Raw genomic sequence first — 12,400 nt, 5'->3', positions numbered from 1 at the left:
GCATTCCAAGCAATGAAAATGCTTAATAAAATCTTGTGCTCATGGATCGATACCAGTATTTGGCAGTACCTTCCTTTGAGAGTTGTATCCAACTGTGAGACATAGCCAGTCACAAAGTTTAGAGGACACACACTCCATACAATACTATCCTCACTTGTGACAACAATTACAAGTTTGGGGTATTCCCCAAACCATTGCCAGGGTCAATAATCACTAGAAGGACTTATAGAGCTCACTGAAAGCTATTATGCTTGGTTACTATTTGTTACTGAGAAAGTATACATATTTAATTCAATCTAGGGAAGAAGTACATAGAATAAGAGTCCAGGGAAGTATCAAACATTTCCACTGTCCTCTCCACATGGAGTTAGGAATTATTACTTTCTTGGCATTAACGTGTGACGATATGTATGGAGTACTGCCAACCAAGAAAACTTACCCAAACCTTAGTGTCCAAAGTTCTTATTAGGGCTTTATCACATAGGCATGATTGATTGATTGCCCACATAGTTGATCTCAACCTCCAGATCACCTGATACCATGTGGCCCATATCACATTGTTTGTCTCTCTGGCATAGTCAGGCCCTACTCTAAATCGTATTTTTAGACTCCTCAGTGTGACCTAAGTTTCCTAGGCAAACCATGATATTCCAAGGGCCTAAGACCAATTCCTAGTAGCTGAGGGCAAATATCAGACCTCTTATCAGACCTCTTACAGGACAAGAATAATTTCTCACTACATAGCACCTATGGGAAAAGAAATTTTCTACCATGAAAACTGCGAAATTTAATTATGGATCAGCATTAACACAAATATTATGGATCAGCATTAACACCCAAGTATTTTGGGTGATACTAGCCCTTTATCTGATATTTCCATTTAATCAATTTTGATTAAATGGAATACTAATTTTTAACTCCAATGAAGTGAAATATGATCTCTTCCCCAAATTAATTAATTAATTAATTAAACATATGATGTATTATTTGCTTCAGAGGTACAGGTCTGTGAATCATCAGTCTTACACAGCAATCATCATAGCACATACCTCCCCAAATTACATAACCCAGCCACTCTATCCCTTCCCCCCAGCAACCCCCAGCAACCCTCAGTTTGTTTCCTGAGATTAAGAGCCTCATATGGTTTGTCTCCCTCCCAATCCCATCTTATTTCAATTTTTCCCTCCCTTGCCCCCATGATCCCCTGCCCTGCCTCTCAAATTCCTCATATCAGAGAGATCACATGATAATTGTCTTTCTCTGATTGACTTATTTCTCTTAGCCTAATACCCTCTAGTTCCAACCACGTTGTTGCAAATGGCAAGATTTTGGGGGTTTGATGGCTGCATAGTATTCCATTGTGTGTGTGTGTGTGTGTGTGTGTGTACATATACATATGTATATGTGTGTGTATATATATATATGTGTGTGTGTGTGTGTGTGTGTACATATACATATGTATATGTGTGTATATATATATATATATGTGTGTGTGTGTGTGTGTGTGTGTGTGGTATATACCACATCTTCTCTAGCCATTCATCGTTGATGGACATCTAGATTCTTTCCATAGTTGGGCTATTGTAGACATTGTTCCTATAAAAATTTTTGTACACATGCCACTTCAGATCACTACATTTGTATCTTTAGGGAAAATACTCAGTAGTGTGATTGCTGGGTTGTAGGATAGCTCTATTTTCAACTTTTTGAGGAACATCCACACTGTTTTCCAGAGTGGCTGCACCAGCTTGCATTCCCAGCAACAGTGTAAGAAGGCTCCCCTTTCTCTGCATCCTTGCCAACACTTGTTATTTCCTGACTGGTTAATTTTAGCCATTCTGACTGGTGTGAGGTGGTATCTCACTGTGGTTTTGATTTGTATTTCCCTGATGCTGAGTGATGTTGAGCATTTTTTCATGTGTCTGTTGGCCATTTGGATGTCTTCTTTGCAGAAATGTCTGTTCATGTCCTCTGCCCATTTCTTGATTGCCCATTTCTTATTTTTTGGGTGATAAGTTTGATAACTTCTTTATAGATTTTGGATACTAGCCCTTTATCTGATATGTCATTTGCAAATATAATCTCCCATTCAGTCAAGAATTCTCATTCTTGTCTTTTGGTTTTGTGGACTGTTTACTTTGCTGTCCAAAAGCTTTTGATCTTGATGAAGTCCCAACAGTTCCTTTTTGCCCTTTCTTCCCATGTTTGGCGATGTTTCTAGGAATAAGTTGCTGCGGCTGAGGTTGAAGAGGTTGCTGCCTGTGTTCTTCTCAAGGATTTTGATGGATTTCTGTCTCACATTGAGGTCTTTCTTCCATTTTGAGTCTATTTTTGTGTGTGATTTAAGGAAATGGTCCAATTTCATTCTTCTGCATGTGATTGTCTAATTTTCCCAAAACCGTTTATTGAAGAAACTTTTTTCCATGGACATTCTTTCCTGCTTTGTCAAAGATTAGTTGACCATAGAGTTGGGGTCTATTTCTGGGCTTTTGATTCTGTTCCATCGATCTATGTGTCTGTTTTTGTGTCAAAACCATACTGTCTTGATTACAGCTTTGTAATAGAGCTTGATGTCTTGAATTGTGATGCTGCGAATTTTGGTTTTTTTTTTTTTTTCAACATTCCTCTGGCTATTCAGGGTCTTTTCTGGATCCATATAAATTTTAGAATTATTTGTTCCATTTCTTTGAAAAAAAAAGTGATGGGTTTTTTATTCCTTTTTAAAAAATTTTATATTTTTTATTTTTTATAAACATATAATATATTTTTAACCCCAGGGGTACAGGTCTGTGAATCGCCAGGTTTACACACTTCACAGCACTCACCAAAGCACATACCCTCCCCAATGTCATAATCCGACCCCCCTTCTCCTAACCCCCCTCCCCCCAGCAACCCTCAGTTTGTTTTGTGAGATTAAGAGTCACTTATGGTTTGTCTCCTCCCAATCCCATCTTGTTTCATTTATTCTTCTCCTACCCCCTTAAGCCCCCATGTTGCATCACCACTTCCTCATATCAGGGAGATCATATGATAGTTGTCTTTCTCCGCTTGACTTATTTCACTAAGCATGATACGCTCTAGTTCCATCCACGTTGTCACAAATGGCAAGATTTCGTTTCTTTTGATGGCTGCATAGTATTCCATTGTTTATATATACCACCTCTTCTTTATCCATTCATCTGTTGATAGACATCTAGGTTCTTTCCATAGTTTGGCTATTGTGGACATTGCTGCTATAAACATTCGGGTGCACGTGCCCCTTCGGATCACTACGTTTGTATCTTTAGGGTAAATACCCAATAGTGCTATTGCTGGGTCATAGGTAGTTCTATTTTCAACATTTTGAGGAACCTCCATGTTGTTTCCCAGAGAGGTTGCACCAGCTTGCATTCCCACCAACAGTGTAGGAGGGTTCCCCTTTCTCCGCAACCTCGCCAGCATCTGTCATTTCCTGACTTGTTAATTTTAGCCATTCTGACTGGTGTCAGGTGACATCTCATTGTGGTTTTGATTTGTATTTCCCTGATGCCAAGTGATATGGAGCACTTTTTCATGTGTCTGTTGGCCATCTGGATGTCGTCTTTGCAGAAATGTCTGTTCATGTCTTCTGTCCACTTCTTGATTGGATTATTTGTTCTTTGGGTGTTGAGTTTGCTAAGTTCTTTATAGATTTTGGACACTAGCCCTTTATATGATATGTCGTTTGCAAATATCTTCTCCCATTCTGTCAGTTGTCTTTTGGTTTTGTTAACCGTTTCCTTTGCTGTGCAAAAGCTTTTGATCTTGATGAAATCCCAATAGTTCATTTTTTGCCCTTGCTTCCCTTGCCTTTGGTGATGTTCCTAGGAAGACGTTGCTGCAGTTGAGGTTGAAGAGGTTGCTGCTTGTGTTCTCCTCAAGGATTTTGATGGAGTCCTTTCTCACATTGAGGTCCTTCATCCATTTTGAGTCTATTTTCATGTGTGGTGTAAGGAAATGGTCCAATTTCATTTTTCTGCAATTGGCTGTCCAATTTCCCCAACACCACTTATTGAAGAGGCTGTCTTTTTTCCATTGGACATTCTTTCCTGCTTTGTCGAAGATTAATTGACCATAGAGTTGAGGGTCTATTTCTGGGCTCTCTATTCTGTTCCATTGATCTATGTGTCTGTTTTTGTGCCAGTACCATGCTGTCTTGATGATGACAGCTTTGTAATATAGCTTGAAGTCCAGAATTGTGATGCCACCAACTTTGGCTTTCTTTTTCAATATTCCTTTGGCTATTCGAGGTCTTTTCTGATTCCATATAAATTTTAGGATTATTTGTTCCATTTCTTTGAAAAAGATGGATGATACTTTGATAGGAATTGTATTAAATGTGTAGATTGCTTTAGGTAGCATAGACATTTTCACAATATTTATTCTTCCAATCCAGGAGCATGGAACCTTTTTCCTTTTCATTGTGTCTTCCTCAATTACTTTCATGAGTACTTTATAGTTTTCTGAGTATAGATTCTTTACCTCTTTGGTTAGGTTTATTCCTAGGTATCTTATGGTTTGGGGTGCAATTGTAAATGGGATTGACTCCTTAATTTCTTCTGTCTTGCTGTTGGTGTAGAGAAATGCAACTGATTTCTGTACATTGATTTTATATCCTGACACTCTACTGAATTCCTGTACAAGTTCTAGCACTTTTGGAGGGAGTCTTTTGGGTTTTCCACATAGAGTATCATATCATCTGCTAAGAGTGATAGTTTGACTTCTTCTTTGCTGATTTGGATGCCTTTAATTTCCTTTTGTTCTCTGATTGCTGAGGCTAGGACTTCTAGTACTATGTTGAATATAGCAGTGGTGATAATGGACATCCCTGCCGTGTTCCTGACCTTCGCGGAACAGCTTTCAGTTTTTCTCCATTGAGAATGATATTTGCGGTGGGTTTTTCATAAATGGCTTTGATAATATTGAGGTATGTGCCCTCTATCCCTACACTTTGAAGAGTTTTGATCAGGAAGGGATGCTGTACTTTGTCAAATGCTTTTTCAGTATCTATTGAGAGTATCATATGGTTCTTGTTCTTTCTTTTATTGATGTGTTGTATCACATTGATTGATTTGCAGATGTTGAACCAACCTTGCAGCCATGGAATAAATCCCACTTGGTCGTGGTGAATAATCCTTTTAATGTACTGTTGAATCCTATTGGCTAGTAGTTTGGTGAGAATTTTCGCATCAGTGTTCATCAAGGAAATTGGTCTATAGCTCCATTTTTTGATTGGATCCTTGTCTGGTTTTGGAATCAAGGTGATACTTGCTGCATAAAATGAGTTTGGAAGTTTTCCTTCCATTTCTATTTTTTGGAACATTTTCAGGAGAATAAGAATTAGCTCTTCTTTAAATGTTAGGTAGAATTCCCCTGGGAAGCTGTCTGGCCCTGGGCTTCTGTTTGTTTGGAGATTTTTAATGACTGTTTCAATCTCCTTACTGGTTATGGGTCTGTTCAGGCTTTCTATTTCTTCCCGGCTCAGTTGTGGTAGTTTATATGTTTCTAGGAATGCATCCATTTCTTCCAGATTGTCAAATTTGTTGGCATAGAGTTGCTCATAGTATGTTCTTATAATAGTTTATATTTCTTTGGTGTTAGTTGTGATCTCTCCTCTTTCATTCATGATTTATTTGGGTCCTTTCTCTTTTCTTCTCGATAAGTCTGGCCAGGGGCTTATCAATCTTATTATTTCTTTCAAAGAACCAGCTCCTAGCTTCATTGATTTGTTCTATTGTGTGGTTTTTTTTTTTTTTTTTTTTTGGTGTCTATTTCATTGAGTTCTGCTCTGATCTTTATGATTTCTCTTCTCCTGCTGGGCTTAGGGTTTCTTTCTTGTTCTTTCTCCAGCCCTTTAGGTGTAGGGTTAGGTTGTGTACCTGAGACCTATCTTGTTTCTTGAGAAAGGCTTGTACTGCTATATATTTTCCTCTCAGGACTGCCTTTGTTGTGTCCCACAGATTTTGAACCGTTGTGCTTTCATTAGCATTTGTTTCCATGATTTTTTTTCCAATTTATCTTTAGTTTCCTGGTTGACCCATTCATTCTTTAGAAGAATGCTGTTTAGTCTCCATGTATTTGGGTTCTTTCCAAACTTCCTCTTGTGGTTGAGTTCTAGCTTCAGAGCATTGTGGTCTGAAAATATGCAGGGAATGATCCCAGTCTTTTGATACCAGTTGAGTCCTGATTTAGGACCCAGGATGTGATCTATTCTGGAGAATGTTCCATGTGCACTAGAGAAGAATGTGTATTCTGTGTATTCTGTTGCTTTGGGATGAAATGTTCTGAGTATATTGTGATGTCCATCTGGTCCAGTGTGTCATTTAAGGCCTTTATTTCCTTGTTATCTTTTGCTTGGATGATCTTTCCATTTTAGTGAGGGGAGTGTTAAAGTCCCCTACTATTATTGCACTATTGTTGATGTGTTTCTTTGATTTTTTGTTATTAATTGGTTTATATAGTTGGCTGCTCCCAAGTAGGGGGCATAGACATTTAAAATTGTTACCTCTTCTTGTTGGACAGACCCTTTGAGTATGATATAGTGTCCTTCCTCATCTCTTATTATAGTTTTTGGCTTAAAATCTAATTGATCTGATGTAAGGATTACCATTCCTTCTTTCTTCTGATGTTCATTAGCATGGCAAATTCTTTTCTACCCCCTCACTTTAAATCTGGAGGTGTCTTTGGGTTTAAAATGCGTTTCTTGTAGGCAACATATAGATGGGTTTTGTTTTTTTATCCATTCTGATACCCTGTGTCTTTTGATTGGGGCATTTAGCCCATTAACATTCAGGGTAAGTATTGAGAGATATGAATTTAGTGCCATTGTATTGCCTGTAAGGTGACTGTTCCTGTATATTGTCTCTGTTCCTTTCTGATCTACCACCTCTAGGCTCTCTCTTTGCTTAGAGGACCCATTTCAATATTTCCTGTAGAGCTGGTTTGGTGTTTGCAAATTCTTTCAGTTTTTGTTTGTCCTGGAAGTTTTTAATCTCTCCTTCTATTTTCAATGATAGCCTAGCTGGATATAGTATTCTTGGCTGCATGTTTTTCTTGTCTAGTGCTCTGAATATATCATGCCAGCTCTTTCTGGCCTGCCAGGTCTCTGTGGATAAGTCTGCTGCCAATCTAATATTTTTACCATTGTATGTTACAGACTTCTTTTCCCAGGCTGCTTTCAGGATTTTCTCTTTGTCACTAAAGCTTGTAAATTTTACTATTAGGTGATGGGGTGTGGGCCTATTCTTATTGATTTTGAGGGGCGTTCTCTGAACGTCCTGAATTTTGATGCTTATTCCCTTAGCCATATTGGGGAAATTCTCCCCAATAATTCTCTCCAGTATACCTTCTGCTCCCCTCTCTCTTTCTTCTTCTTCTGGAATCCCAATTATTCTAATGTTTCATCTTATGGTGTCACTTATCTCTCCAATTCTCCCCTCATGGTCCAGTAGCTGTTTGTCCCTCTTTTGCTCAGCTTCTTTATTCTCTGTCATTTGGTCTTCTATATCGCTAATTCTTTCTTCTGCCTCTTTTATCCTAGCAGTGAGAGCCTCCATTTTTGATTGCACCTCATTAATAGCTTTTTTGATTTCAACTTGGTTAGGTTTTATTTCTTTTATTTCTCCAGAAAGGGCTTTTATATCTCCTGAGAGGGTTTCTCTAATATCTTCCATGCCTTTTTCGAGCCCGGCTAGAACCTTAAGAATTGTCATTCTGAACTCTAGATCTGGCATATTACCAATGTCTGTATTCATTAGGTCCCTAACCTTCAGTACTGTCTCTTGTTCTTTATTTTGTGGTGAATTTTTCCACCTTGTCATTTTGTCCAGATAAGAGTATATGAAGGAGCAAGTATAATACTAAAAGGGTGGCAACAACCCCAGGAAAATATGCTTTAACCAAATCAGAAGAGATCCCAAATCATGAGGGGGGAGAAAAGGGATAAAAGAGGTTCAGAAAGAAAGAAAGGAAAAAAAAGGAAAGAAAGAAAAGAATTAAAAAAGAAAACAAATAAAGAAAAGTATAAAAAAGAAATATATATATATATTACATAAACTAGTTAAAAAACGTTAAAAAAGAAAAGGGTAAAAGTTAAAAAATTTTTAGAAGAAGAAGAGAAAAAAAATGAAAACGAAAAAAAAAATTAAGTTAACTGCAAGACTAAACAATCATAGGGAGAAAGCCATGAGTTCCGTGCTTTGCTTTCCCCTCCTCTGGAATTCTGCTGCTCTCCTTGGTATTGAAACTGCACTCCTTGGTAGGTGAACTTGGTCTTGGCTGGATTTCTTGTTGATCTTCTGGGGGAGGGGCCTGGTGTAGTGATTCTCAAGTGTCTTTGCCCCAGGCAGAATTGCACCGCTCTTACCAAGGGCCGGGCTGAGTACTGCTTTCAGGAGCTGTTGTTCCCTGAATACTTTCCGTAGAGTTCCGGCAATGAAAATGGCAGCCTCCTGGTCTCCAGCCTGGAGGAGCTGAGAGCCTGGGGCCCCACTCCTCAGTGCACCCTCAGAGAACAGCACCCAGTAACTCCCATCTGCCTGACCTCTAGCTGCGCTCTGAGCTCACCGAGCCTGTGACCGGTTCAAGGTACCCCCAAGCTGTGAGCTTACTGTCAGCTCTGTCTCTATAGCTGGCTTCCCCCTTCCAATACCTGCATGCTCTGTGACACTCAGACACCCCCGATCCTTCTGTGACCCTGCAGGACCTGAGTCCATACTGACCCTGCGTGGGCTTCGCCCTGGTTTAGCCTCTGGAGCGATGTCCCTCAGTGGAACAGACCTTGAAAAGTCCTGATTTTGTGCTCCGTTGCTCCACCGCTTGCCGGGAGCTGGCCCCTCCCCCTGGGGTTCTATCTTCCTGTCGCTTTGGATTCATGTCTCTGCCAGTCCTACCTTTCAGAAAGTGGTTGTTTTTCTGTTTCTAGAATTGCTATTCTTCTTTTCTTTGATCTGCCGATGGATTTGTAGGTGTTTGCAATCTTTAGATAAGCTATCTAGCTGATCTCCTGCTAGCTGAAGTAATCTCAGCCTCTACTTCTCCACCATCTTGACTCTTCCCCCTCAAGGTGATGGTATTTTGATAGGGATTGCTTTAAATGTGTCAATTGCTTTAGGTAGCATAGACATTTTCACAATATTTTTTCTTCTAATCCATGAGCATGTAATGTTTTTCCATTTCTTTGTGTCTTCCTCAATTTCTTTCATGAGTACTTTATAGTTTTTTAAGTACAGCTTCTTTGCATCTTTGGTTAGGTTTATTCCTAGGTATCTTATGATTTTGGGTGCCATTGTAAATGGGATCAACTCCTTAATTTCTCTTTCTTTTTTCTTGCTGTTGGTGTATAAAAAGGCAATTGATTTCTGTGCATTGATTTTATATCCTGGCATCCTATATGAGTTCTAGAAGTTTTGGAGTGGAGTCTTTTGGGTTTTCCACATAAAGTATCCTATCATCTTCAAATAATGAGAGTTTGACTTCTTCTTTGCCCATTTGGAAGTCTTTTATTATTTCTTTTTGTTGTCTGATTGCCGAGGCCAGGACTTTTAGTACTATGTTGAATAGCAGTGGTGATAATGGCCATCCCTGCAATTTTCCTGACCTTAGGGGAAAAGTTCTCATTGAGAATGATATTCACTGTGGGTTTTTCATAGATGTCTTTGATGATATTGAGGTATGTACCCCCTATCGCTACAGTGTGAAGAGTTTCAATCAAAAAAGAATGCTGTACTTTGTCAAATGCTGTTTTAGCATTTATTGAGAGTATCATATGGTTCTTGTTCTTTCTTTTATTAATGAATTGTATCACATTGATTGATTTGCAGATGTTGAACCAACCTTGCAGCCCAGGAATAAATCCCACTTGGTCTTGGTGAATAATCCTTTTAATGTCCTGTTGGTTCCTATTGGCTAGTATTTTGGTGAGAATTTTTGCATCTGTGTTCATCAAGGATATTGATATGTAATTCTCTTTTTTGATGGGGTCTTTTTCAGGCTTTGGGATCAAAGTAATGCTGGCTTCATAAAATGAGTTTGGCAATTTTCCTTCCATTTCTATTTTTTGGAACAGTTTCAGGAGAATAGAAATTAGTTCTTCATTAAATGTTTGGTAGAATTTCCCTGGGAAGCCATCTGGCCCTGGACTCTTGTTTGTTGGGAAATTTTTGATGACTGCTTCAATCTCCTTACTGGTCATGGGTATATATATATATATATATATATATATATATATATATATATATCTGGTGAATTGGTGAATAGGGTCTCTCTGTCTGTGTGTATATATATATGTATGTATAGGTATACATATATAGATATCTATCTATATCTATCTATCTATCTCTATATATATATATGGTGAATTGGTGAATAGAACAGAGCCACACCCTTGATTTTTGTTTGTATTTTGGTTTGTTAGAAGACACTTCCTCCCCAAATTTTAAAGCAAAAAAGAAAAAATTACGTGTGTGTGTGTGTGTGTGTGTGTGTATGTGTGTACATACACACACACACACAGGGTAAACAAGATGAAGGGGCAGAATATGACTGTAAAGATGAAAATTTTAAAAAGATTCTAAAAAATGAGTTGATAAAAAAACACAAAAAATGGAATAAAGAATATGATCAGGCTGTAGACTAGAGCAAAGCCATGTGCTAGATTTAAGGTTTACTTTGATCTGTTAGAAGAAGCTGTATCCCGAAATTTTAAAGAAAGAGAAATTAAAAAAAATAAGGTTAAATACAATGAAAGGATAGAATATGCCTATAACAATGAAAATTTAAAAAGGTGATTCACAGACCTGTACCCCTGGGGATAAAAATATATGTTTATAAAAAATAAAAAAAAAAAAAAAAAAAAAAAAAAAAAAAAAAAAAAAAAAAAAAATAAAAAAGGTATTGATAGATAAAATAGTTTTCTTTGAAATGGTCTTTCAAAGTTAAAAGGTTAAAATAGGAAAGAGGAAAAAATCTTTAAAAATAGAATAAGAAAAAATAAAATTAAATAATTTTAACTTTGAAAGTCTAAAACATCGTGGGAAAAAAGCCATGAATTCTATGTGTTTCATTATCCTTACTCTGGAGTTCCATAGTTCTCATTGATCAGTGAACTTGGTCTTGGCTGGATGTTCTTGCTAATCTTCTTGGGCAGGGGCCTGTTGCCATAATTCTCAAATATCTTTGCCAGAGGCAGAATTACACCACCCTTGCTGGGGGCCAGGTTAAGTAATCTGCTCAGGTTTGCTCTCACGAGCTTTTGTTCCCTAAATGCTTCCCATACAGCTTTGGAGGACAGGAATGAAAATGGCAGCCTCCCAATCTCTGGCCCGGATTAGCCAAGGGTTCAGGGGCCCATTCCTCAGTGCCCTCAGAGAAAAGCAGTCAATCCCTCCCATCTCCCTGGTCTCCACCGCACTCCATGCTCACCCCACCTATGACCGAACATTTCTATCTCTGATGCACAGCCCTGTTTGGAGTCTCCAAACCCAGCAGATTCCTGCTGCATGCTTCTGCACCCAAAAAAAAGAAGGGAGTCTCTCTGGATGTGCCATTTGGGGGGTGGTCCCTGTTCAAAGAGCAGTGGCTCGACTCTGCCTTGGATCATGGTTTAAGGTAACTCTGAGCTGAGACCCCACCTCTCAGCTCTGTCTCTGCAGCCGGCTTTACCACTCTGATACCTGGGCACTCTGCAGCACTCAGACACCATTAGTCTTTTTGTGACCCCATGGGTCCTGAGACCACACTGTCCCCACAAGGGCTCCACCCTCCACTTAGCCTCTGGAGCAACATCCCTCAGTGGAGCAGACTTCTAAATGTTCTGATGTTGTGCTCTGCTGCTCTATCACCTGCTGGGAGCTGGCTCCTCCCCCCATAGTCTGTCTTCCTATAGGTCACCTCAGATTCACTTCTTCACACGTCCTACCTTCCAGAAAGTGGTCTCTTTTCTGTTCCTAGAATTGCTGCTCTTCTTCTCTTCTATCTCCTGTTGAGTTTGTATGTGTTCAGAATTGTTAGATAACTATCTAGCTGAATTCCTGAGACCAGACAAAATTTAGGTCTCGTATTCCTCTGCCATCTTGCTTCTTACCGCCCAAAATTTATTTTTCTCATTACTAGACCTAATCACAAAATAATATACTCAGTTATCAATATCAAATTTTGCATTTTATCAATAAAAATTATTCTATCTCTCTTTTTTATGTATCTATCTTTTTATGTAAGATAGATATTTTGTATCTTTTTATGTAAGTATCGACATAATATCCTTGATTTTGCCTATTGGCCTACAAAGACTGAAATATTTACTAGCTTATCATTTACAGAAGAAATTCACCAACTATGATGTATAATCTGATTTGTAATACTGCTAAGATCATTAGTTTTATGA

Source organism: Mustela putorius, unplaced genomic scaffold (genome assembly GCF_011764305.1).
Source record: "Mustela putorius furo isolate JIRA1106 unplaced genomic scaffold, ASM1176430v1.1 tig00000145_pilon_pilon_pilon, whole genome shotgun sequence".
Lineage (NCBI taxonomy): Eukaryota > Metazoa > Chordata > Mammalia > Carnivora > Mustelidae > Mustela > Mustela putorius.
This window is presented reverse-complemented; position numbering follows the sequence as displayed.